Source organism: Emydura macquarii, unplaced genomic scaffold (assembly GCF_026122565.2).
Source record: "Emydura macquarii macquarii isolate MOO-44397 ecotype Brisbane River unplaced genomic scaffold, CSIRO-AGI_Emac_v2 contig_2292, whole genome shotgun sequence".
Classification (NCBI taxonomy): domain Eukaryota; kingdom Metazoa; phylum Chordata; order Testudines; family Chelidae; genus Emydura; species Emydura macquarii.
This window is the reverse complement of record NW_027132429.1, coordinates 3,564,726-3,591,514: the sequence shown is the minus strand read 5'-3', so window position 1 is coordinate 3,591,514 and position 26,789 is coordinate 3,564,726.

The following is a 26,789-nucleotide window of genomic DNA, read 5'->3' as shown; positions in this document are numbered from 1 at the left end:
TCTTTTCCAATTGAACTAATAATTTCCCATGTGGAACCGTATCAAATGCCTGACTGGAATCTAGGTAAATTAGACCCACTGCATTTCCTTTGTCTAAAAATCTGTTATCTTCTCAAAAAAGGAGACCAGGTTGGTCTGGCACGATCTACCACTGGTAAAGCCATGTTGTATTTTGTCCCAATTACAGTTAATCTCGATGTCCTTAACTACATGCTCTTTAAAAAAATTTTCCAAGACCTTGCATACTACTGAGGTCAAACTACCAGGTCTGTAATTACCCAGATCATTTTTTTCCCATTCTTAAAAATAAGAACTATGTTAGCAATTCTCCAGTCATATGGTGCAGTCCCTGAGTGTACAGAGTCATTAAGAATCCTTGCTAATGGGCTTGCAATATCATGTGCCAGTTCCTTAAATAGTCTTAGTTGGAGACTATCCGGGCCTCCCGAGTTAGTCCCATTAAGCAGTTCGAGTTTGGCTTCTACCTTGGATGTGGTAATTTCTACCTCCATGTCCTCATTCCCATTAGCCACCTTGCCACTATCCCCAAGCTCTTCATTAGCCTCATTAAAAACAGAGACGAAGTATTTGTTTAGATATTGGGCCATGCCTAGCTCATCCTCAACCTCCACCCATCCTCAGTGCTTAGCAGTCCCACTTCTTTCTTGGCTTTCTTCTGTTTATATGGCGATAGAACCTTTCACTGTTGGCCTTAATTGGCTTTGCAAGGTCCAGCTCTGCTTGACTTTTGGCATTTCTCACGTTATCCTGACATGTTCTGACCTCCACGAGGTCGCTTTCCCTGCCAATCCCTCCCATCTTCCACTCCTTGTAGGCTTTCTGCTTTCTCTTAATCACCTGTCTGAGATGCTTCCTCATTCAGCTTGGCCTACAACTCTTGCCTATGAGTTTTTTCCCCTTCCTTGGGATACAGACTTTTTTCAGGTGCGATCAAACACAGCCCGCCCCCTGGGAACAGAAACTTTTTGTTTTTTATGAAAACCCAAAAAATTTCAAAGGAAGACGTCAATGAAAATGAACATTTAAAAACATGTTCTTATTGAAATTTTATACCAGGGAAGAAATCATTTCCCAACGGCTCTAGCCATGGGTCAGCCTGTGCAGCTCTGCTGATGAATTCAGGCCACCACAGCATTTGTCTGTAGCACCTAAGCAGCGCCCATCACTGCAGTATCCGAGCCTGTCTCGATCTTTAATGGCATAAACTTCCACAACTTCTCTGCATGGCAGGGCAGGAGTATTAATCCCCATTTTACAGTGGGGAAGTGAGGCACAGAGCATCTGAATGACTTGCCCAGGGAATTTATGGTAGAGCAGGGAGTGGAACATGGGTCTCATGCCTGTTTGGCCATTGTCATAATCACTAGACCAGCTTTCCACTGTCTTTAGTAGCTGCAGTTTGCAGACACAGGTGGCCATGCCCCAGTGAGGTCAAGGGAGCTGTTCCCATTTATGCCAGCTAAGGATCTGGTTCAGGGATGTGTACTGTAAGAGGCGATAATGCCAGGTTTACCCCAGCTCCCCAAACTTCCTGAGCTTCATTCTCAGAATCCTCTATTTCCATTAGCATGCTCGGGCCCTCTCCGATTCACACTGGCTGTTCCACCCTAATTGGAGACGATACATGATCCAGAACGACCAGCCAGAGGAAATAGCAGGCAATTAGCTCAGAGAGAGAGAGAAAGGCTGCAACAAGGAGGCTGTGTCCTTTGTCAGAACGCTGTGAGGGAATGAGGAGCTGGCAGCAAAAACTTTGAAGCAGCCACCTGGCTTCCTGTGCAGAGCCTGAGCCCCCTTCCTGCTGAATGCACTCAAAGGCAAATGACGACCATTATCCCAATCCCAGCCGCGAATGATATGATGCATTTCCAGCCCATCGAGTGCAGCCATAATTAATCAGAGTCTATTTATGGCAGGCTATTCATCAAAAGGGAAGAAATCATCGACATTGTAACGGGAGCCTTTAATGTCCACACATTCAGAAGCAAATCTCAGCAAGCTGCTTCCAATCTGCGTTAGCATCTCGCCGCTGTGGAGCAGGAATATATTTCCATATTAATGACGTGTGGGGCTATTATGACTTCCAGGGAGTGTGCTGCTCCGGCAGAATGAGAGTGCTTGATAAAGGCAGGCCCAGGACGTGGTCTCTGGATTCCAAGGCTGTGCTGGCCAAAGCAGCATCCCTGTGAACTCAGGACTGTGTGTTCTTTTGTTTCTCCACTTGGCCCCTCTTGCTGCTCAAAGGGAAAGGCTGTGATTTTATGCCTGTTAGGCAAAATCACGGGCAAATTTTAAACCTCAGGAACAAGATTATTGAACAACCCAGGAGGGTGGTGAAGCACTGGAATGGGTTACTGAGGGAGGTGGGAGAATCTCCATCCTTAGAGGTTTTTAAGGCCCAGCTTGACAAAGCCCTGGCTGGGATGATTTAGTTGGGGTTGGGTCTGCTCTGAGCAGGGGGTTGGACTAGACACCTCCTGAGCTCCCTTCCAACCCTCATCTTCTATGATTCTATGATCTGTGATTCTATAACCTGACTGTATGAGCAAACACAGAGTCATAACTATCTTGTCACAGCTTCCAGGTAACTGCACTTGTATCTCCATGTCCCCGCCAGGAGATCCCTCTCAGGTCTCCAGCTGTCACCAGGCAGGGACCCTTGTCCCCCTCCCTTCTGACGGGGGGGAAAGGGGCAATTTAAAATATGCACAGCTCTCTGCGTTATACTGTGATATCTCCAGCAAGCCAGACTGCCTAACGGCCAGTGCTTTGCTTGCTTTCTGAGGGCTACGGACAGCACATGGTCAAGTTACAAGTAACCACAGAGCTCCTTCTGAGCAAGCACATTTATTCTTAAGGTAAAAGCATCACGGAGGAAACATATGAAAGCAATAAACCGATTTAAACACACACTAAACATACCAGCAGTCCATTGTATGGGGCCCTGGGAGACCAAAGCCTTTTCAACCCTTCTGCAAGTATTGGAGCCCTCCCTTGGACAGAAGGTCCTGTATGTTCGCTGGATCAGAAAGAAGGCCCTGTGTCTGTTCAAGCTCCTCCTTTTACATCAAAACCCTTTCTTTGTCTCCTCTTCTCTGGAGAACCCAGCTTAAACCACTATATGCAAACCACTCCAGCTGGTACCTCTCCAGAGCTGTAGTCTCAGTGACTCACCTTACTCTTTTTAGTTCTTATATTAGCTGTGATGACCCTGCTCCACGGAGCACAACACAATCATACATAAACCATTCATCAGTTGACTCCAACAACCCCCAAAGATACTGCCTGGGGTTGCAATATCTGTCACACATCCATCTACAGTATCCAGTCTCTACTGTATTCTCACTTTCTATCTACTGACTCCAAATGCATCCTTCATCTAATCAATCTATTTATCTACCTGCTGAATTTAGACTTCCCAGTTCTATGCTATTGTGTATAGATTCTACATTATCCTAATCACTGTAATCACTCTGAGTGCCTTCCAGGCGTGCATTAAGCATCGTAACATCTGTCACTTGAGGTTTGTTCTTTCTGTCATCCTTTCCCTAAAGGAGGAATATTGTGTGTTCAGTGGAGCCTTTGTTTTGGAAGGGGTTTTGTTTTGGGGGATTTTTTGTGAAGAAGTCCACACTTCTCGGTGTTTATGTTGGAGGAGGCAAGTTTGAAGACGTGTGCCTGCACTTGGAGCAGTAAGTGGGGAGGTTTGTGACTATCTATCTACCACCCCCAGTAGTTGAGCATCAGATACGTTGTCAAGACAAACTCGCCGATGCTCTCTGTCTTACCCTCCGCTCCCCATAGGCCAGGTGGGATTTTCTTATATGTATATTTGAACGGTGGGCAGCCTGACTCACAAAAAGGAGTTTCCCATTTTGATGTGAAAAGTCGCTGAGATTGGTGTCCAACCTTCCGTCTCCTGGGGCTGGAGTGAGTTCCACAGTCTTTGGCTGGCCACAGAGAACGTGCTGCACAAAGGCGTCTCCCTCTTGTGGTTGACGGTTCCACTGCCCTGGTGTCCTAGAGCTGCTGATGGTGCAGGATAAGCCAGTTTCTCAGGAGAAGTGCATGGAAAGCTTTGAGAGTAGGGAGCTAGACTGTGCTCCTTAGTGTAGACAAGCACTGGGGTGATGTGCTCTTGTGCCCATACCTCATGCCACTGAGTGCTCAGGCACCTGATAGCCTGTTGGATGTGCAATAAAGCAGGTGTGCAAATATGAGTGTGCAAAGACACCTGCTGAATATCTCACTTTCAGAGCCCATCATGCAGTTAGCAGAGGAAGTGTGGCTCAGTGACTAGGGCACCGGGCTGGGTGGCAGAAGACCCACACTGTATTCCAGCCTCTGCTGCAGGTGACCTTGGGCAAGCCACCTCCCTAAGTGTGAGCTCTTTGGGGCAGGGGCTATCTTTTCATCTGTGTTTGTACAGCACCTGTCACAGCAAGGTCCTGGTCCATGACTGTGGCTCCTAGTCGCGACCATAATACACCTAATAAATAGGATAATAGAGCTCCCTTTCTCCCACCCTGTGTCTGTCTAGATTGTGAACTCTTTGAAGCAGGGACATATCTGAGCAGCACTCAGTGCAGTGGGAGCCTCTCTCTTAGTTGGGTGCCCCTGGAACCGTAAGAACAGTTCTATTAACTGCCTGGGGACACATCTTGTTGGTTTTGCACCACACCTGTGTCTTGGGAGCATCCATCCAGAGTTAAGGGGTCAAAATACATGCCATACGTCACTACATAAGCAAGCACGCAGCATCTCTGATTCTCACTGTTTATTTATGATGTAAAGTGCTAAAAGAAAGAGCCATTAGCAAAAGGGTGCTTGGTGCACGGAGAACAAAATTACCCAAACATCAAGGATGCCAGTGGGACTTGCTGGCAGAAAAGAAGCATTTTTATGCATCTCTAGCAGCTGTAAATCTGCAAAGCAAGAGCCAGATTGTGCTCCTTGGGGGAGCCTTAATTTGAAGAAAACAGCTGTGGTATTTTTGGGGGAAATCTAGGGATTTACCTTTAGGTAACTCTACATCCTCTGCTGAATGGACAGCTAAAAAGAAACGCAGCGTAATGGAAGACAATGTAGCCGAGGAGGGGGTCAGGTTAGCTATAATTTAGCTCCTTAGAATTAATGAGTTTCCTTATATGACTTACATTCTCTCCCCAGCTCTTGAGCATCTTTCTGGCCCTGAAAGGAGTTTTCTGGGATTGGTGCAGCCTGCTCTCACTCCTTTCATGTTGACAAAACAATCGAAGTGTATTTGCAAGTCATTTTGCAGACCTTGCAATAGATCAGGAATCTTTCAGCAAAATACAGCGGATGCATGTTTCCCTTTTCCTCCTCCCCCAGCTGGAGATCAGGCCCTGACTGAGGAAAAGGCTGTTGAAGTGGGAGCAGAAGCTCCCAGTAATTCAGGATGGATTTTAATACTGGTGAAAGGTTCCTTGCTGGTGACACTAGAAAACACAGGCTTGGAGTTAGTCTGAGGCCTGGTCTACACTGCCAGAGAAATTTGGCAGCAGTCTACGGAAGTTATGCGAGCTACGTAGAGTAGCTCCTGTCGACTTGGTAACGTCTGTTTAGCGCTCCGTCTCCACTGTGCTGTGCCGACAGCAAATGCGTACCTGTCGACGCAGCGCGAGGCTTTTTTGGGAGGTGGTTTTATTAGATCGACTTCTGGATCGATTGAGCGTGTCTTCATTGCTGCTCACTTGAACCAGATAAATCGATTTGGTGGCAGCGAATTTGCCACCGTCAGTGTAGACATAGCCTCAGTGTAAGGGGACTGTTAGCCCCTTACTGAAACGTGGGGGTCTTTTTGGCTGGCATCTCTTGAAGCAGCAGGCCCCTGAGATGGACAGCTCCTAGGGCCAGTGGGGAAAGGCTGACGTGCCAGGTCAGCCTGATTGACAGGCTAGACAGGCCAGGAGGGTGGGGGTCGGAGTGTGTCCCGGTCCCATCCGCTGTGTGAGCTGCAGCTGCCTGGCCGGGCAGAGTTAAGGACAGAGCAGCCGGCGGCTGGGAGGAGAGAGGAGAAGCCAGGCCAGGGAGCAGAGCTGAGCTGAGCCGAGCCGAGCAGGGCCACTGCAGTAGAACCAGAGGAGCAGCCCAGAGAGCTGAGCCGAGCGGAGTGGAGCTGGGGCTGGAGCCGTCCAGAGCCGAGTGTGGTGAGCGAACGCCGGGCAGAGTGACGTGAGGGGGACCCTGGGCAGGGCCCAGCGCAGGGAGACGCCCCCAGCCCAGAGGCCGCGCAGGCCGGACGGGGAGAGGGGTCGTGACCCTGACGGGGGCAGACACTGGGGAGAAGGGCCCGGCCCCCTAGCGCCTGGGGGCGTGTGGCCACCCCAGAGCCAGTGTCCGACCCGCAGCGTCCCTGCAGCGCAGCCAGGCCTGGGCAGGAGATTGCGAGCGTCCCTTACACCCAGAGACGCTGTGTGTGGTGCCCTGTGCCGGGCAGCGCTGGGTGTTTTCCTTTAACCTTTCTCCTCTTCCCTTACTTTGTATTGGATGTTGAGTGCGGTTTGTTCGATGACGTGTGTTACTTTGTATTGGATGTTGAGTGCGGTTTGTTCGATGACGTGTGTTACTTCGCACTGTCTGCCATGATCAGTGGGTCGGGGCAGTGCCCAGTGCAGTTAGTGGGGACACCCTACCCTAGCCCTGCCCCAAGTGACCATGACAAGGCTGGGGGTCGAGCCCCCAGGAACCCTGGGCCCAGCCTCGTCGGGGTTACGGGGAGCCCGCCGCACAGGGGAGCGGGAGGGGAGCCATATCCTCTTGCCAGCCTTCATTTCCCCATCTATAAAATAGGGATAATGACCCTCCCTTTGTCCATTTAGACTGTACGTTCTTTGGGAGCAGGAACGCTCTTTCTGTCCGTGCAGCACCCAGCACCAAAGGGCCTTGATCTCCGTTCTGTATTATATTTCATTATTACCGAGAACGGTATTGCACCATCACCCATCCTCACAGAGCCATGAGCAAACTATGTTTAACTCCACCCGTCTCTAACACTAGCCAGGAAATTGCCGGATGCGAGTTTGTTCCGCAGTCGCTCAGTGTTTGCAGAGCCCAAATATGATGCATTTTCTCTGAATGTGGAAATTAGAAGGTGATTGAAACACGGGGGGCAGGAATCTGTAGAGCCATCACGATGGATGGGCAAACACAGCAGATTTGGGGACAGCAAGAAGCAAATCCAGCTGTGAGCAAACCCCTCAGGGACTCTCCGAAGCGTTGGCTAGTTATCAATCTGCCCTAGAGTTTTCAGCACCGATCTTAAAGGAGAGCCATGGTCTGTATTTCCCTGGGCCCCAGCATCCCTGACAGAGTTTGATGTCACCCAGCATGTGAAATCTCACTCTCTGGCACCACATCCTCGCTATCACATGCTCCTGACCTCCTACATATTTATTCTTCACCCAAACAACTCCGCAGTCTCATCTTTCATACAATATACATGGCACAGTCTGTGTCATTCATTCTTTATACAGCTCTGTCTCAAGAGTTCATACAACATTCTCCCCCAAAATTATTTTCTGGCATCTGGGGGCTGCAAGATCTGTTTGGATGTTTTCACTTTGGAATACAGCAAGCGGTTTGCTTTGCCAGGCACGCAAGGAGTTGTGGGGGATTGATAGGGTCTCGTCTTGCTTTGCTCTCTGTATGCATGTGTCTGTGTTAATGTCATGTAACAGAGTCATCCGATCTAGAAACTAACAGCTTATTGCCAATGTCTCACTTCTTCAAATGTTCCCTTTTGGCCTCTGCAAAGATCCTTATCAGCACCAGAGCCGGCTTCAAAATCTTAATCAAGGCTCGGGCTCACTTCAGTGCAGCCTCCTTCCTCTGTGACCCGCTCAGAAAATTCTTTTACCCTCCATTGTGGCTGAAAGAAGCACAACGGCCTCCAATTTACATCCTTTCAGGGACCTGCCAGATAAGAGCTGCACGTGCTCTCCCCTAGCAGGTGGAAGTGCTGAAAGCATCCCCATTACACAGGCCGCTCTCTGATTCTTCTTCCCTGCTGCATCCTGGCATGGCCCCTAGTCTCCATTCCTAGCATCATCATCTGCATCACAGTAACGACAGAGCCACCAAGCTCAGACCTGCCTTGGCCCAGCACTGAAGAGAAGCCAGCTGAGATCAGGACCCCGTTGTGCTGGGCACTGCAGGGATAGAGAGGATCTGCTGACAGTATAAATAGACAAGACAGGCGCAGGAAGGGTTATTACCCCAGCTCACCAATGGAGAATTGAGTTGCAGAGAGCAGAAGGGAGGCGGTGGTGGAGCAGGAAATTGAGCTCAGATCTCCTGAGTCCCAGTCTCAGACCTCGACCGCAGAACCAGCCCTCCTCTTCCCTCTGTGCTAGACACGGCCCCTGCGGACCCAGTCCTAGGTTTTTGCTCCCCCAGATTCAGTGCATGGACCATGGCTTGTGCTTGGCTCTGATTCTGCCTCCCAAAATGTCTTTGCCATCTTAATAACCTGACCCCCAGACCTGCGTCTCTTCAGCTCTGCTGCGGGGTGCGCCTGGCAACCCAGTCGGAGAAACTCACCCGTGCAGCAAGGCAGCCAAAGGCACAGGCACCACCAAAACCCCAGATTAACAGCTGGAGCTGGGAAGAGTGACAGGCAAGGTCTGTAATGATGGACATCTCCACAGTAACTAAGAGATGCGGAGGGGCGCGTGGCCGTCAGATACCGTGGGATGGACGGACAGACACTGGTGTCTCACAGTGCCTCTTTCACTGGGCTTTATCTCAGCTTCTTCCTTCCAAGTTTCATAGGTTTTATAGCATTTAAGGCCAGAAGGGCCCATTTTATCATCTAGCCTGAGCTCCTGTATATCACAGCAGGCCTTTAAATGTCGCCTAGATACCCCTATATTGAGCCCAGTGACTTGAGATAAACCAAAACATTTCAGTTCTCGGGAGACCAAACTGTTGTGAGCCACAGGCAGAGAACAGGAGGGACCAAGGTGGTACTAGGGCCTGAACCCCTTCCAGTGGCAGGGCATGGACTCGCTCAGGTGAGATATACCCAGAGGACATCATAGTTAGCACAAGCCCCACGCAGCAGAAGGCATCCGGCCCCACCAATCCAGTCCCTGCCAATCCAATCTGGCCTGGTGCAAAATTCCTTATGGACCCCAGATCTGGAGACCCTGAGCATGTGAGCAAGATTCCCCAGCCAGCCAGATTTCCAGGTCCTCCTCCTACCTTCAGTACATTTTATTTCGTCCCTCCCTCCCTTGGTTTTACCACCATCTTTTGTCTTCGAATCCCCAGTGACCCACTGCAGTCCTTCATCATTCACACCCAGCTCTCACTGGTTGCGCATTCTCATCACCCTTCTCCAAGGTAATTGTTCTTGACAGCCCTTGATTCCAGTCCATTTTCTGCTGCTTGCTTCTCCTCCCTCCTGAGCCGGCCTTTGTCACGTTTGCTGTGCCTCTGTTTTTGGATGTGGACCCCTCTGGAGTATCCCAGGCTTGATGGTGTTATGATGACTTGGTCTTTGGCACTCTCTGAATCCTCATCCATCCTCCCCGGTTCATTGCCTAGGACTCAGAATTGAAAGAGCATGTTATTTTTTGCTGTTGTCACTGCTAAACAAGTGGTAACAGCAAATCAGCCAGTGCTGTCTTTAGAGGTATGATTGCATTGTAAGCTCCGCTCTTATTCTAGCAGCCAATTTGGAGAAGCAGAAAAAAACCCGAACCCCGCCATTGTGAGTGTTCAAGCAACCCTCACCAGCATAAATATTTTGGGTAAAATTTCCATAGGCCCCAGAGTGACCCCATGCCGTGGAATAAACCATGCAAGGGGGGAACCATGCAAATTGCAAAGCCCTGCATTAGCGCATGAACATTAGCATTAAATGCATTAGCATTTCACTCCTCTGAACAGGCCAGTGTTGTCTCCATTTTACAGACAGGAAAACGAGGGCATGGCAATTCCCCAACGGTCACACAGTGAACCTCTAGTAGAGCTGGGAGCAGAATCCAGGAGTCCTGACTCAGAGCCCCTTCTGCTCCAACCACCAGACTCCATTCTCTTCCCAGAGCTGGGAATGGGAACTAGATGTACTGCTTCCCACTACCCCCTCCCAGAGCCGGGAAGAGAACCAGGAGTCCTGACTCCCAGCCCTGACCACAAGACGCCATGCATCTCCTAGAGCTGGGGAGAGAATCCAGGAATCCTGCCTCCCAGCCCTCCCTATTCTAGCACCCCAGCCCCAGTCATCTTTATGTGCGACATTCAAAGAAAACTGCTGTGCCGCAGGTATCCTGAGCAGGGTCCAGATTGCCAGGAGAGGTTGTGAATGTTTGTCGATTGCAGTCTCTGTGGCAGTCAATCATCCCTCCTCCGGGATTCTCTCAGCAGCGCATTAATGAGCCAGCACACACATCCCTGAGCTGTGATGCTCGCCTCCCTCCTGATGTGTAGAGTGGGTGTGGGATCCATCACCCCCAATGTGAAGGCAATAATCCAGAGATAATTGGTTTGAGATGAGTCCCTCCCATTGGGTGAGGGCTCCGCCAGTGTGGTGTTAATGGTTTACGGCTGTTCTGTCTGTGGTGAGCAGATCCCGTTTGGTGGGTGCTGGCATGTTGGACAGTGGGTACCCTGCACATGGGGATTGCAGCTGAGCTCCCGAGTCACCTGTCTGCAAAGCTGCAAAACCTGAACACCAGCAAAGACCAGAGTTAGTAGCATCATTAGCAGAGGGGCTGGGAAAGCAACTCGTGGGCTGGAGTGTAGGAAAGGGAGCTCTTCAGATGTGCAGCTCTTATCTGTTTTGCAGCCCTCCAGCCTTTTCTTTCCCTAGTGACTTTTTCCCCATGCCTATCGTCTTATTTCTCAATCAATAGTAACAGCAGCACAAAATACAATGAACAGCGAAGATACATCTCTCTCTCTCTCTCTCTCTCTCTCTCTCTCTCAGTTGTGTCCAAAGCCTTTCTTTTGAAAGACAGCCTCTCATTAATCATTAGTAAAGCATTCGGAGATTATCTTGGTTCCTAGAAGGCTTCCGTTAATAATGAGCATCTATTAGAATAGTTCACCTGTTACCTTTGGTGAAAGAAGAACACACTGCACAGACAGTTCTTGCATTCCCAAGGAGCGTATTTAGGGGCTTCGGACAAGGTGCTCAGGTATTGCTGGAGAGGCAGGTCTAGGGCGTCTGTATTCGCTGTCATTTGGACACCAGCCCAACCGGGAGAGGCTCCTGCAGAAAAAAAGAGGCCAGGAAACTCCTAGGCTGGACAGGAGGGGAAACAGAAGCGAAGTGACTCACACAGGATGAGAGTAGCTGAGAGCTCAGTGCCACGTCCGCGAGATTAGAATATGCTGCTCCAATGAAACAAAGGCCTGCAGAGGGATTTAAGGGGTGCCTGGATCTTGTGCTGCCCCCCTTACCCCTGAGTGAGGGGTGGGGGGTCCTCTAGGTTTCATGCAGGGCCCTGCCATGGGGTGTGGGTAAGAGGGGGGCCTACGCCTAGTGCTGGGGCTTGCCCAAGGTGTGTAACCCCTTCCTGTTTGCTCCTTGCATCGTCATGCCATGTGTGAGCCCTTTGGGGAAGGGGCCTTGTCTTTCTCTTTTTATTGCCGGGGCTCCACATGCGCTTGAACAACAATGAAAGTCACAGGCCTGCCTGTCCTCTCCATTTCAGGCGGGTCAGCCTCCGAGGGCTTTGTCACCTGCTCCCCTGCTGCCCCCTCTGCTTGTGAAACGGTTCCATTTCTGGCTCTGCTCCAGGCTCCCTCTGTGACCATGACGTCACTTCATTCCGCAGGGCTGGATTTTCAAGTGCTCAGCACCCAGCAGCCCGGTGCCTTTTGGAAGATCTGGCTTTGGTGGCTCATTTCCTGACAGCCGCCAGACCCCACTCCTCTCCCAGAGCTGGGGATAGACCCCAGGAGTCCTGGCTCCCAGCCCTCTAACCACTCGACCCTGGAATTAGTCCACTCATCTTGACACGTGACTTTAAAGAAAAGTTCTGTGCTGTGCTGTGGGTCTCCTGACCAGGGAGTTGTCAGGATAAATGCATTAAAGATTCCAAGGTGCTTAGACAGGCCAGTGACGGGGGCCGTGAAGCAGCTGTCGCACCAGGCAGGCAAGCACTGTGCTGACAGGCAGCGGGCCCCACTATAGTCACTCTCCCTGCATCTGTCCGTCAGCTCCCACTCCCTCCCTCACTTAATTAACCCCCCTTTGTAATAAATCCTCCGTGATGCAGGGTGTGCGTGCGTGTGTTCTCAAGATGAAGGTATGGATCTGTTCTTCATTAGCATCTTACCTCTGCTGCTCCAGAGAGAGTGACAAGCCCTGCAGCTCATTATCTGCAGATCCCACATTAATTGCCTGATAGGAAGGAAGATGAGTCATTCCAGGCTGTTTATTACTCATTCACCCAGGGAGCTGGGCTGCTGAGCAAGGATGAGATGTCTGTGTTTTCAGGGATCAGGGTGGATTTACGGGGGATGCAGGGAGGGGGGGTGTCCTGCACTGAATTCTTTCTGCTCTGGGGGAGTCAGGCAGGTGCACCATTCACACACAAACAAGGAGATTAAGGGAGTGAGGCTCTCCACGCCCACAGGATTTGAATGGGATTTGGGTGTCTTTTAAGAAGCCCAGCTGGAATGTCTTTCCTCCCTGATGCTCTCCACTCCAGCCTGATCACTCGCATAGGGTTCTGGTCTGAGCTGCATGTGCTGTTATGCTGGAGCTGTGCCGTAGCCCCGGGAGTTGGGGTGGGGGATCGGACTTTGTACATAAAAGGACGGTGGGCTCTATGGTTGCTTCAGACATCTCTGCCCAGGTCCCATGGCCTCTCGGGGCAAGAGTGAGGCTGCAGCTCAGGCCTGCCTGCTCCAGAGGTTCAGGCCCGGAGCTCACGAGCCAGAGGAGACTTTCCATTAGCAGTCAGAAGTGCAGAGTGCATGACACACAGGGAGGAATTGTGATGGCACCCAGTAAAGGGCATCAGCAGAGAAGTTGGCTCACAGGTCTGGGTCTGGTCTGGCAATTCTTACATTCTCACTAATCATGGTAACCTCTGGGCCCGGACCTTGCAGCATCTGGTTAATCAATAAACCTGTCTCTGAGCTGAGGCACACAAGGCTTGCTAGAGTGGCTCATACCCAGGGCCTGTTTTAGCCCCGTCTCCAGAGGTGGTTGTCATCAGATGGTTCCGAGGAAGGTGTGAGAACCCTACCCCCATAGAGGTCGCCTTCTGGTCTCTTATAGCTAGCGATTGGCTTGAGCTGTGAAACCTGCGTATGAATATTCCTTCCAGTCAGGGTTGTTGTCATTGACGATTCTAGCTTCGGCTGTTCTGGGCAGCCATAGCAATGTCCAGTCCCTTTTTGAATCTTGTTCAGTTCTTTGCCTCAGGAACTTCCTGTGGCCATGAGTTCCACAGTCCTATCACGGGTTGTATGAAGTTTTTCCTTATGTGGTTTTTGAATTTCCCACCTTTTCCCCTAGGGAGCTTCTGCCGTAGTTAACTAAACAGAGACGTCAATGCCCTGGGAGGGCCCCGCCATGCCAGTCTTGCATTACACTCACCTCAGATTGGCTCCCATGCCTGCTGTGGCAGCTGAGATGCTCCCTATTGACACCAGCCAGCGAGTTTCTTCAGATCTGCTCTCTAATGGCTTCAGCACTGGCTCTGGATCTGTCAGCCAGAGCCAGCTGCTCTGCTAATTACTGTCACTTCGAGGGAGGGGAGGCCTGGCCAGATGCAGTATAACCAGGGCACCTGCTGTTCCATAGAATATTCCTTTTGTGGGTTATAAATAGTGTGAGATGTGAGCAGAGTGAGATCGCTTTTAACATAGAATAGTCGGAGGAGGAGAACTGGAAGCCAACTGCTGGATCACCCGGTTTTAGCACTGAAATGAAACAGCCTTGGGGAGTTCCAGTCTAAAAAAAATAACTAGAGGCCTCAAAGACAAAGGTACAAGTTAGCTATGGGCTCCGTGACGTAGAGTCAATCCACGTCAGTCTATCTAGCTACCATTAATCCCAGTCACAGCTGAGAGCCCGCCTCTGAACTGACGTGGCCGTTGACCCAGGTGGTAGGTAACAGGAGCTCTGATCATGCTGGCCTGATGAAAACCAGGGGCACAGAGTGTCGGCAAAGGGCTCCGTGTGGCAGGTACACAGACATGCCTTAGCAGCGAGAGCTGAGGAGATGAGTGAGCAGAGGCACGAGTCACCTTTCAGGAGATAAGGAGCGTGTGCATCGATCATGAGAGCCTCGTTAGCAGGAAATAACACACAGGCAGAACAGACTTTCCCCAGCAGCAGGGAACTTGGCAAGACTTGGATTGTTAGTTGCTGGTCATGCTTTGTCCTGGGGCAGCGCCTCTGCAGGAGAGGCATAAGCTGGTTGTCTAGGGGTTGGGCTAGCGTGCTGCATCTGCACTGAGGGGTTGCCTTGCACTGGTGCAGCACATCTGCTCTACTGGGATTGCGCTGATGCACATACATCAGGGCAGCAACACCTCCGGGTAACAGGTGCAGTGGAGAGGGATCAAAGTTGCAGTGGAATAAACAGAGCCGCCGGGCCTGAACTCCAGACACCAGTGTACCAAAAGCAGGGCAGTTTGGAGCCAGGTCTCAGACTCATCACAGGGCAGTGATCTAAACTGCCCCAGCTGTACAAAGACTTTGTGGCCCACTGATGGGCATGGGTCTGAACCGGGGCTTCTGATCCCAGCGCGATCACTAAGCGGCTATTAGACCTCAGGCAAGTCACTTCCTCACTCTGAGCCTTTGTCTCTTCCGAGCGTAAGCTCCGTCTTCTGGATGGCCAACATCTGTCCAGAGTCGTGGGAAACAGCTGCTTTGAACTGCTACCTTGGGGGCTCCTGAGACAGAGCCATCATAGCTCCAGGATAAGGACAAGGTGCAGAAAGAGAGAGAACTTTGTAGAGGACGACTTCAAGGGAAATTGGCAGTTGAAGAGCCTCTCATGAAGGGCCTGACGCCGTGAAACAGACAATGGAAGCCATTTAGCTACCTTCTTAATCATGTCAGATTCAAGTGATAATTAGAGTCTCCAGGTGCTGCATTCCTGTGGCAGGAGCAAAATGAAATAAAATAAAAGCCGGACACTTCCTGTGACAAGCACCACTGAGCACTACGTAATGGGGAAGCAGGCAGCCGAAGGGGGATTAAGTGGGGGTTTAATCACCTCAATCTGGAGACAGATTCATTGTTGTGGGGCTCATGGAAAACAGCTATTCAAGAGCTCGACAAAAGAAACTGAACAGAATCAGGAGCCAATGTGCTGAACAGTGTTCAAACACAAACCACATCTTCCGAGAGGAAAGGCCAGTGTACAGATTACAGCTACGGCAATTCTTCCATCCGACCAGAGCCCAACAATCGTTATTTACCCTCTAATGAAGACACAAAACGGTTGCGAAGAGAATCTTAATGAGGAGCAAAAGGTAAAATCCAGCCCACCAGCTCATGTGCCAAACACAGCCAGCAACTCCCACTGCTCTATGCCTCTGGCTGTCTTCAGTTAACTAGAGCCTTGTCTACACTAGGATTTATGCCGGCGTCAATTTTGCCAGCATAAGCGCTAGTGTAGACAGCGCTGCGTTGGTGGGAGACGCTCTCCTGCTGCTGATTTAGGTGGTTTCATTATGTCGGCAGGAGAGCTCTCTCCCGTCCACATAACGTGCTGCACAAGCACTCTTACTGCCATGCTGCTGTAAGTTTTAGGTGTAGAGTAGCCCAAAGAGAGCTGACAGGTTTGTACATGACTGTTCACAAACCAGCAAACGTGGTTTACCCTAGGCTGAAAAAAATTTGGCTCCTGCACTCTCCTCCCCCGTCCCCAGCTGCAGCATCCCCCAGCCAGGCCCAGCACAGACACCTGCCAGGTTGGAGGATGTTCTGCAGAGAAGAGAAAGGGGCCGCTTGGCAGGGGCGCACGGGAGCAGGCATTGCCAGCCGGGCACCAGCAGTTCCTCCCGGCTCCCCGCCAGGGTCGGTGCTGAAAAGGCAGCCTCTCTACCTGGCTCCAGCTGGCCTCAGACTCCTGGCAGCTCCAGCTCTTGTGCCCCCTGCCAGGTGGTCCCTTTCCCTCCTGGCAGCACAGTGTCCTGTGAGCTGGTGGGGGCACTTGGAGACGGGCCAGCATAGGAAAGCTGCAGCTGGGACCAGGCAGGGGAGTGCAGGTGCCGGAGCTGCCCAGATCCCAGGGTGGAACTGGAGCAGGGTAGCTGGGCCCCCAGCTCTGGCTTTCTGGGGGTTCCCTCCCTGCCTCAGGACCTGTCATTGCATGGGTTGCTGGGCCCACGGCCTCCCCTGGGCTGAAATTCACCCGGTGCAGAGGCTCAGAACAAGGTACAGGCACCAGAATCCTAATCTTCATTCTAACAATTCTGGGTTAAGTGGGACTTGCACAGTGCTGGCCAGGGGTGTGTGAGATCCACCGAATGAATGTTGTGAGGTGCTCACCGCCTATGGTGATGGGGCTACAGAAGTGCGATGGTCAAGAGGGGACTTGAGGATGGTCAAGAAGTATCTATGTGGGCAGAGGAGAGAAACTCTTAATCCAGCAGGCAAGAGCAGAGTGAGATCCAATGGCTGGAAGCTGAAGTGAGACAAGTTCAGACTGGAAATAAGGTGCAGAGAGAGTCATTTACCAGAGGTTAAGATCAGGGACTCTTGTGATCAGGGTGCTTACACAGACACACAGTCCCTTCACATAAGGGTTTACAACTTAAGCAGACACGCACAGGCCTTTATCCTCCTTTTACGGGTGGGACCAAAATGGGTTACCCAGGACCACACGGAGTTTGTGGCAGAGGTGGGAACAGAGCCCAGATCTCTTCGTTTCCCTCCCCTTTCCTGGTCTCCTGCATGCTCTTTCCAGGTGCATCTTCCAACACGTCTCAGGCAGGACCTGTCTCAACACATGCATTCCAAAAGCAGCTGCTCAGACCCAGGATCCCACTTCACATTCCTGCCACGTGCATCCGAGGTTCCTTAGCGAAGAGCCTGGGGGAGAAATGCTAAACCTCACCTTTCCCTTCACTTTGGAGTCGGTTGTCGCCCTTTGATTTCCAAGACTTGCTGCCGGTCTGGAGTCTCTGTCTCCCAACTGCCCTGGATCAATCACTGATTCTTTCACATCTCCCCAGCAATGGAAGGGCAGGCTTGTTACTGAGGAGCAGTATCTAGGTGGGAAGACAGAGCAAAATGCCAACATCAGAATTACAAAGAGAGACGTTTGCATCTTCCCAGAGCCAAGGCTCTTGTCTAGGCTGAGACTTCCTTGCTCTGCTGGATGTAGATGGGATCAAAAAATTCAACTTTTGATTTAGTTTTTTGTTGAAAAAATTAAAAAATTTCACAGAAAATTTAGAAAAAATGTGGGATTATTTGCACATACACCCTCACACCAGCCCTGTTTGTTACAAATTCTGCTAGGCTTTGATACCCTTTGCTAGGTCGGCTGTGAGAGACAGGAAACAAACATTGGACTCTCTGGGCTGAAGGTGTATGTAGGAGAGGCCGTAGGTTACATAAATGGAATGCTGAGCAACCAGTACAAATATCAGGCCCTTTTGGCCTGGGTGGTCCTGGGGCTCCCATGCATGTGTCCTGCAGAGCAGCTCACTGCGGGTAAAACTCACCTCTGTGCAGGGCCAAGAATGAGGCCTTGGGCCGCCCTCCCCTCGCCCCTCACAGAGCCAGTATGAGACCTTGATTCCACTTACAACCAGAATGCCTAGGATGCGTACTGTCTGCTCTGCGTCAGGATGGAGTTAGTCCCATGTTTCATCTCACACAGCTTTAGGAAATGGAGCAATAGGACAATCTTGTGTGATGCATTAAAATAATGGAATAAAACGGAGTGTTCAGAATTATAGCTGGCACTAATGAAAAATATTGTGGGCCCCTGCTGAGAAAATGAGTTGCCTTATAATTAACTCAGAATTATATTGGCAATAAATTTGTAATTATATTTGCACTAATACAGGTGGTTCGCATCTACAAATGCCATTTAGGAGAATAAATGAAGCAGCAAAAGTCCATAAACATCCATGCTTCCTGTCAATGGACATTGTTTATTAATTTACCAGATTAAATAAAACATGGGGATACGTTCTTCAAGCATCCTTGCCTCTGCACCGAGGGAGACTGTGGCTAATCCCACCACTTGGCCCAACAACAGCTTCTGCTGGGCAGAGTTTTCCAGTACGTCGGATGTTCCCAGCACAATGCAAGGAATTATTGAAATCCAAATGGGACACACTGGTGCAGCACGTCGCACGTTGTCAGCAGGATCATTCCAGGGGCTCTGGGATCAACTCAGAATTAACTCCCACAAAGCAGATACCGCCTTTCGTTGTTGTTAGTATTAAGGCAGTGTCTACAGCCTGTCTCTTGCTGGGTGGACGGACAGCACCCGACACAACACTGCCTCACAGAGCTTACAATCTGCAGGACAGGATTTCTGTTCCCATTTGAAAGAGGGGTGAGTTGAGACCCAGAGAGAGGCAGTGATTTACCCAAGGTCACAGAGGGAGTCTGTGGCAGAGCCAGGAACTGAACTGAACTGAGATTTTTCTCAGCGCAGCGCCTTGCCCACAAGCCCAGCCGGCCTCTCAGGCTGGCTGCTCCAGCAGATATCCTTACCTATTACTTTTATGATTGTATTTTTTAGTCCCACAACCAAAGGTCAGCTTTAGTGACAGACCAGGGAAGGATGAGTCCCTGCCCTTGACAGTTTTGCAACCTAACGCCCCGATCCTACAAACACTGATGGGGCAGTCCCACTTCGCTGCCTTTCTGCTGCATCCCAGTCTGTCTCGCTGTGTGTTAGAGAACCGGACCTCTGAAGATTTTAGGGAATCTGCACTGACTCAACTAGAGCCATTCGGAAAAATACCTTTGACCAGTAGAGGTCACCAGAACCAGGGGAAACACCTGGCAGCAGGTCTGGAGAAGGGCACAGGGGTCAGTTTCCACAGCGTCTCTCTTTGTGGCTTGCACCAGCTCAGAATCCCACCCCGGTCCTCCAATCTTCATCACTTGACACCTCCTGCAGTCACTTGCATCAATGCAAAGCATGTGTCAAATGTATCTAAACCAGACTGGGTGCACAGACGAGAAGGACGACACCAGGTGCAGGGCAGCAGAGAATCCATCAATCAGCCTGTTTCTTCTCCTTTGCAAACATGCCGCATAGGAATCTCAGCACAGCCATTGCTTAAGGACCATATCAGACCCTCCCCATGGAAAACTCTGCTTTGTGGGAGGGAGCATCTCCCCAGCCATCTTTCCACAGGGATTTGTATTTTTAATAAGTGCCCGTTTTTGTTTTTCATATTCCCTAAGCTTGTTCTATCCCTCCTTGGGATCTTGCATATATCTGTATGATAAACAATACCCTTCCTTAATCCTGCTTTGATGACACCATGAGACGTAACGCCTGAGAAGAAGCCGGTACTTTGTGCATTTCCTCTCATATTTAGATTGAGGTGAAAGCCGGAACGGTTTTGCTTTTTAAGAGCTATTTTGTAGAAAGTGAGAGATACTGGAGGCTGTGAGGTGGGATGGTCCAGTGGTTAAGGCAGCAGGCTACGACTCAGCAGATGTAGGCTCAAATGCTGGCTCTGCCACTGACTTCCTGGGTGGCCGTGGGCAAGTCATTTAGGGGGGAGATTACCTGAGATGGGAATTGGTCACATAAGTGTCCATCATGCCTCTGCAAATGTTCCCTTAATTTCTCTAGGCCTCCGGTCCCTGTCTGCAAAGTGGGGCTAACGAGCCTTTCTTTTTCTCTCTTCCCTGTTTGGCTGGTGAGCTCCTTGGGGCAGAGTGTTTCTGTCTGTGCAGTGCAAAGGGGCCCTGATCTCAGCTGGGATCTGCACAGCTCCTGGTGCACCGGGACGCTGATCTTGGTTTGGGAGGGGGGGCATTCATATAATTACTAATGATGCATGTCCACTTTCATGACATCCTCTTACCTCCCTGAACTTCATCTGGGACCTTAATGACCTTGATTTGACCAAGGTCTGGTCTGTCTTCCTAATCACGCAGAGCTGTGATCTCTGCTCCCCCTCCCCTGAGAGCTTCTCCGTCTAACTGAAATGAAGCCGTCTCCTCTCTGTGTGTCAGCTGTATTGCTTCTGATGACTTGACTGTACTGCATGTGCCTTGCGCCAACCTCCGAGGTGTTGGAATGGGGACACGACGAAGGCCAGAGAGTCCCGGGCCTAATTCCAGCCAGAACTCTATAGTGAGAGGGACGGAATAACTGAATACGCAGGAGCCAGAGGAACAGGGCTGCTAGAGCTCTGAACCCGTAGGAGAGGCCTGGCTTTCGTGGCTGAGCCCAGAACCGTGGGGAGGCTTGGATCAGGTTCTGTACTGCTGTTTGAGTCTGCGTATCATCTGGAAACGTGTGTGGCATCTCCAACACACCCTCCTCCTGCAAGGGGGATGGGCTCGTGGACCCTTTACATCTAGCTTCATGCATGTTCTCAGTTACATCAGGACCCTCTGCTTTTGCATCTGACTGTCCATCCCGAGGACAGTTTGGGCTCGGAGGGCAGGAGTCCCATACGGTGTTAGCAGCCTACAGCAAGCTGCAGCTCCTCCGTGTTTCACGCTGAGCATGCTGTGGCTCAGAAAGGGTGAGGCGGGCAGATGAAGGGTAGGAGGACTCCCCCCTTCCCTTCCCCTCCCTCCCCTCACCCGAGCCTTGCACACCCTTCCTGCCCGAGCAGGGAGCTGCGCTGAATTGCATGAGGCCACTGGAGACTGTGCAGAAAATTAAACCATCAGCAAGTTTATAACAGATGTCAGCAGAGTTCAGGCTCAGGAACATGAATGGAATAAGGAATCCAGAGGCCTCACAGGCTGGATCCGGGGGATACAGGAGAATGAAGATGGGGCTGGTGGAAGGCACGGAGTCTGGGATTAATCTGGGGAGGGAGTCGTGATTTCAGGTGGTTTCCATTGTTAAAATGCCCTTTAATTTAGAGATGAAATGTCTCTCCCATCTGGTTCCTTCCAAACTGCCCATCTGTTTCCAGAGCCAAGGACAGACGGGTTAATGGGGCCATAAACTCCTTTTAATGAGCCTCTCATTGCAGGCTAAGCACGTCCGTCCGTCCCTGCTACTCCAGTCCAGTCCCTCCTGACTCAAAACTGGGCCACTCGGCTGGGCCGTGGCAGGAGGGGAGCTCCCAGCCCAGGACATGGGGGAGGGGAGGGAGGAGTGATGGTGCCAGGAGACCTGTAATCCACAGCAAAAACCTGCGTGTGTGGCCGGATGCCCAGATGATCTAACTCCATGTAGGTGCATTGGCGTCAATGGGGCCAGATCATCAGCTGATGTGAATTGGCCAGAATGCCACTGGTGCCAATGGAGCCAGCTGGTGTAAATTGTTGCTGCTCCATTGACTTCAGTGCTCATTCACACTCGCTGGGGATCGCCCCATTGACTCCCATGGAGCTAGGGCTCATTCACACCCGCTGGGGATCGCCCCATTGACTCCCATGGAGCTAGGGCTCATTCACACCCGCTGGGGATCGCCCCATTGACTCCCGTGGAGCTAGGGCTCATTCACACCCGCTGGGGATCGCCCCATTGACTCCCATGGAGCTAGGGCTCATTCACACCCGCTGGGGATCGCCCCATTGACTCCCGTGGAGCTAGGGCTCATTCACACCCGCTGGGGATCTGGCCTTGAATATGTGGGTTGAAGAGAATCAGAATTTAGCATCTGTAGCTGACACACCAGATGTCTCAGAGAGTTGAAGTTTGGAAAAACTCACCCCAAATGTATCTGAGGGGCCACAGCAAAGGCCTACGCAGCATAATAGCAGGCTCAGAGAAGGGGAGTCTGGGATGGTCTGTTCACCTGCTCAGAATGCAAGAAGAGGGGCTGTTCAATGGACTGGAGCGGCAATGTTTTAAAACGGATAAAGGAAATGTCCTTTCACACAAGGCGCCACTTGACCTCACTGTCACAAGCTGACGTGGAGGCTGAGTGTTTAGTGGGGTTCAGGAACGGGATGGAACTGTTGTAAGAAGAATGAAAAGATGTAACAGCCAGAATTGAAGATAACCAGAGGTTCTGGAAGGGCTCGATCTCTCCTGCCAGGGGAGTTGCTCCAGGGGCAGGTTATCCCATCACTGCCTCCTGCGGGGTGTCTTGCACTCTCCTCTGAAGCAGTTGGTGCTGCCCATGTGAGAGATGAGATACTGAGACCGATGGGCCTGATCCAGTCTGGAAATTCCTCTTTTCCTTTCCTGTAAATTTCTTGGGCAGCAATGGATTGGTCCAGGCCTCTTCCATGTAACTGGGAGCGATGCCAGTTGGCCTTTGTTAAGCTAGGGTCTGCACCTCTCCCATGATGCTGGGACAGACTGCTATTGGCTCATGTGTAGCTGAGACCAATTTCTGATGGACATGAGTGGCCCACGCCTTCTAAGTATCTTAATTTGAAATGTTTAAAATATGTTTTGCAGCATATTAGCAGGACCCCAGCCATGGGTCTATCGATGTATTGAGAGGATGACACACGGACGAATATCCACCAAGTTTATTGGCCACGTGGGGAGATGACAGCCCTACATTCGCCTGACGTCAGAACTTTTCTTGGGGGTGTATAAAACTCTCGGAATAAACGATGTTTCCGTTACAGCTGTATTTGATGAAGGGACATTTCCAGGACTCTGGTGCTTCCCCTAATGAAGTGGGACTACTGATGTATTTACTCAGTCCCTGGCCTGTCATGCAGCCTGTGTACTAGTACTTTAACTCATTGCCTCACCTCCTGGACGGGCTGCAAACTACTTGGAACATCGCAGCTGTAGGCCAGTGTGAGCTTCCCAATTAAATTGCCAGGCAATTCTGGCTGCCTTTCTACACAATACCTATGGCACATGGCTCCCTTCCCCCAAGGCATCAAATGGCCGCTGTCCCGCCTGCCCTGGGCAGGAATCCCAGCGTGATTCGCAAGCGGCTGGCAATGTTATGATATGCTTAGCTAGTGACACTGACTGAAAGCTCTTTGTGGCAGAGACTGTCTCACCCCAGGTGTCTATGCAGCACCCAGCACAGCAGGTCCCTGGTCTGATGGGGACCTCTAGGCGCTACCATAATAATAATAATTAATAACCAGCTAATAAACTGTAATCAATTCAACGTAACATTCATGAGTAAACGGCGGTGCAGAGGAGTGCTGTGCCCTGCCCAAGGTCACCCAAAAAGTCACTGACAGAACCTGGAGCAGACGGACTCCCAGCACTCCCTGCTCTAACCCATAGCCAGCTCTGCCCTCCCTCTGTCTGTTCTAGCCACACTGACTCTCCTTTGCTGGGACTGACAAGCCTCTGGCATTAGTAGAGGAAGCGGTTTGGTATCGCTGGCATCGGGTGCTCCCTGGGGAAAGCAGTGCACTTTGCAGGAAGGAAACGAAATCCAGCCAACAGGAGTCCCTGGACATGTGCCCAGAAAGGCCTGACCTGCCAGCACCTTGTGTATATTGGTAGTTTGCCATAAGTAAGAGGATACAGGCGCAACTCCACTTCCTGGCTGAGTGCAGCAAATATTGACAGAGGCGATTATGAAGAGCAGAGCATGTATGGCGGAGTGCAATGAGCTGTCAGCGCACAATAGCTCCTGGCCACGTGCTGTCCACCCGGCAGTGTGCTGCGGAGCTGCCGTGGGCTGCCACAGAGAAAGGACGCCTGCCGCTTGCCACCACCACTAATAACCCTGGGCTCTGAGTGTGTGTGTGCAAGCGAGCATATTGCTCAGCCAGGGTGTTTGTGTGTGACCCAGAGAGTGAGGGGTGTGTGAGTGAACCAGTAGGTGAGAGAGGTAGGGTGTGTGTGTGTGTGTTTGTGTGTTATCCACCCCACAATCACCTTCTCATGATCTCCAGTGCGGCACTTACCGCTGTGGCACTCTGTAGGAGAACACAGCCCAGACTGGTTCAGCCGCAAGCTGTCTGCAGTGAGACTCCACGGTGGAGAATCCACCATGTCCTTAGCAAGCTGTTCCACTGGCACATCAGCTCACCGTTAAAATGGTGCATCTTGTTTCTAATCTGAGTTTTTCTGACTTCCAGCCACTGGATCTTGTTATGCCATTGTCTGCTGGCTTAAAGAGCAGCATCAAGTCCAATGTCGACCTAGCTGAACAGGGAGTCTGAGGAAAGCAGGGACAAAGACACAGCCTTGCATTGTCTTTGAGCCTCTGCCTTGGCGGCGTCTTTGGGGAATAGCATAGCAGGGGCTGCAGGGTCTTTGTCTTGGTCTTTTGCCCTCTCGTGTCCTACTGAATTGCAATTGCAGCAGCAGGACATTTCGGGAACACAGGCCCCGCCAGACTGGAGCGGATGCCAGGCCCATCTAGCCCAGTATTCTGTGTGCAGCAGTGACTAGCACCAGGTCCTTTAGAGGAAGGAGGAGGGAACCTGCCGTGGGCAGGTGTGAGATGATTTGTCCCCCAAGAAGGTTTGATCCCAGTTTTGTCAGTGTTTGGATGATGGGGGGGATGTAGGAGGGGCTTAATGAAAGGGAATAAGTATTTAAGAGAAAGAAAAAGCCTTTCCTGCCCCCCACCTTTGAGCACTGGGCTTGATGCCTTCCCACTGGTGGAATGAAGGCTGCAGACAGAAATCTGGAGTGTGTCAGGCCAGACTTGGTCTACTTTAACTTGCACCCAGATGCCCAACAAGGACAGATGGGTTCTCCCACAATACACTGAAAAAAAACCAGAGAGCAGCTCGGCTTGCTGCAGCGCTAAGAACCATGGGATGTGCCCCCAGAAGTCTTCATGCCTCACCTGAGTGAGTCTAATGCCAGCGGGGACGCAGGGCATTACAGCCACTTGAGTGTTATCCTGCAGTGTGGCCGCCCGCACTCACTGCCTCGACAGAAGTCGCTCTAGTGCAGATAATGTCAGAGAACTCTGCAGTGAAAATGCACATATTAATAGACAGAAATCAGCCTGGAGCATGGGGGGGGAGGCTCTCAATGGGTTTTTTCCTTTGGTCTTCTTGATTTACAGGGTAAAGTAAATTGCAAATATCAAGGAGTGGGGAGGGACGGAAAGAGACGAGCGTGACCAGCAAGCGCTGGAGGAAGGGTTTGAAATGTGTGGAAAACAAATGAACCACTCTGGAAATTCATAAATGCAAATTCAAGATGAAGGGCTGACTTGAATGAACCCCCCACTCCTGACTACCCTTGCCTGGCAGATGATTTCCCACTGCAAATTCATCAAGGATCCAACTCACTTGCAATGGATGAATTGCCACTTCTTGAGGCAACCAAACAATATTATTCAGCCTCTAATTAAGACTTCTTGCAGGCTACTAAAGGAGCCTCATCCTTCTTCAGCTGATGGGTGTGAGATGCACAAAGGCAAGGCCGGGAGCAGGAGGTGAGCATTGCTTAAAGAGAATGCAAAAGTTGGACTCCACTTTGCTTTTGACAGAATCTTTGTGGTAAATGTGTTTTGCTGCCCCGTGAATGGCTCATGAAGAATGTGCTTTCATCTAGTAAATGCCAGCTCCATTATCCTCCTCCTCCTCCTCGGCTTTCTAGCTGAGAGAGGGAGTAGATTGATGGATTGCAATTCCCCACTGCCTGCAGTGCTTGGCGCTTTCATTCATGGCCAGGCACCCTCAAAATGCTTCCCAGGTTCATCCTGGGAGGAAGACATCACTGTGTGAGAATGGTTCGGTGCGCTGGTGAATGCAGAGCGCAGAGCAAAGGCACACGGGGCTGGATAAATTGTAAAGCTCTGGATAAATTGTACGTACTTGTGATGCACAGACAGGTCCAGCAGGCTGGCCTTGTGCTACGGCGCACACCTAGGCTGCAGCTCTTGGTCTGGTTATGCTGTTGCCTGCTAGAGTACGGAACCTCTAGCACCACGGAGTCTGTTCTGGGGCTCATGAGAGCAATAAGACTTCTGCAGCGCTGCAGTTCCACTCTGCTCAGAGACCCAGAGCTGCAGTGGCGGTGATACCTCACAGTGAGTGACAGAACCTATAAACGTTCCGCTGCAAAGGCCATTGACTTCTCTCCTTCCGCAGGAAAGCCACGCTTCACTCTGCCCTGCATTTCAGACTGCAGACAGCACATCCCATCTCCTACTTTAACACTGGCTAGTTTTAGCGAGTAATATTTATCAGTGTTTGCAAGGTTAAAGTACATGGAATGTTTCTCCAAGGTGCTTTGTTGCAATGGAGCCCGTGCATATTTAAGAGGCATGTTGCAGGATCACGGTCAGCTCAGGAAACATTTATACCCTACTCCTAGCACCACACTAACATTTCAGCGTGGCCAGTCGCCCTGGCCTGGCACAGCACAGGAGGGACACGCACTGGCCTATATGCAGGACTCATTTTCCCCCCAGCTCCGGTGAGTGGAGAAGGAAGGTCACTGGAAGTTGCTCTTCCAGTAGAGCCTGAGGGAACTTCCTCTGCTCTGTGCCTCCCCTCGACACCTCTGCACTGTTTCACCTTTTTGTGATGGGCACAAACTGCCTTTCATCCCTCTGCAAAGAGAGCACCAGCCACAGCCTGTCTCATGCAGCCTAGGGGCACTGCCAGCTAACGCCTGGGCCTGGAGCATGCCGTGGGGGGAGGGTTAGTTCTCCATTGGCCTGCCCCTCATGCTAGTACAGAGTGGGCGTGGGAAGCTGTTGTTCTAATTGAATGACATTTTATACTCACCTGCACCAGTGCA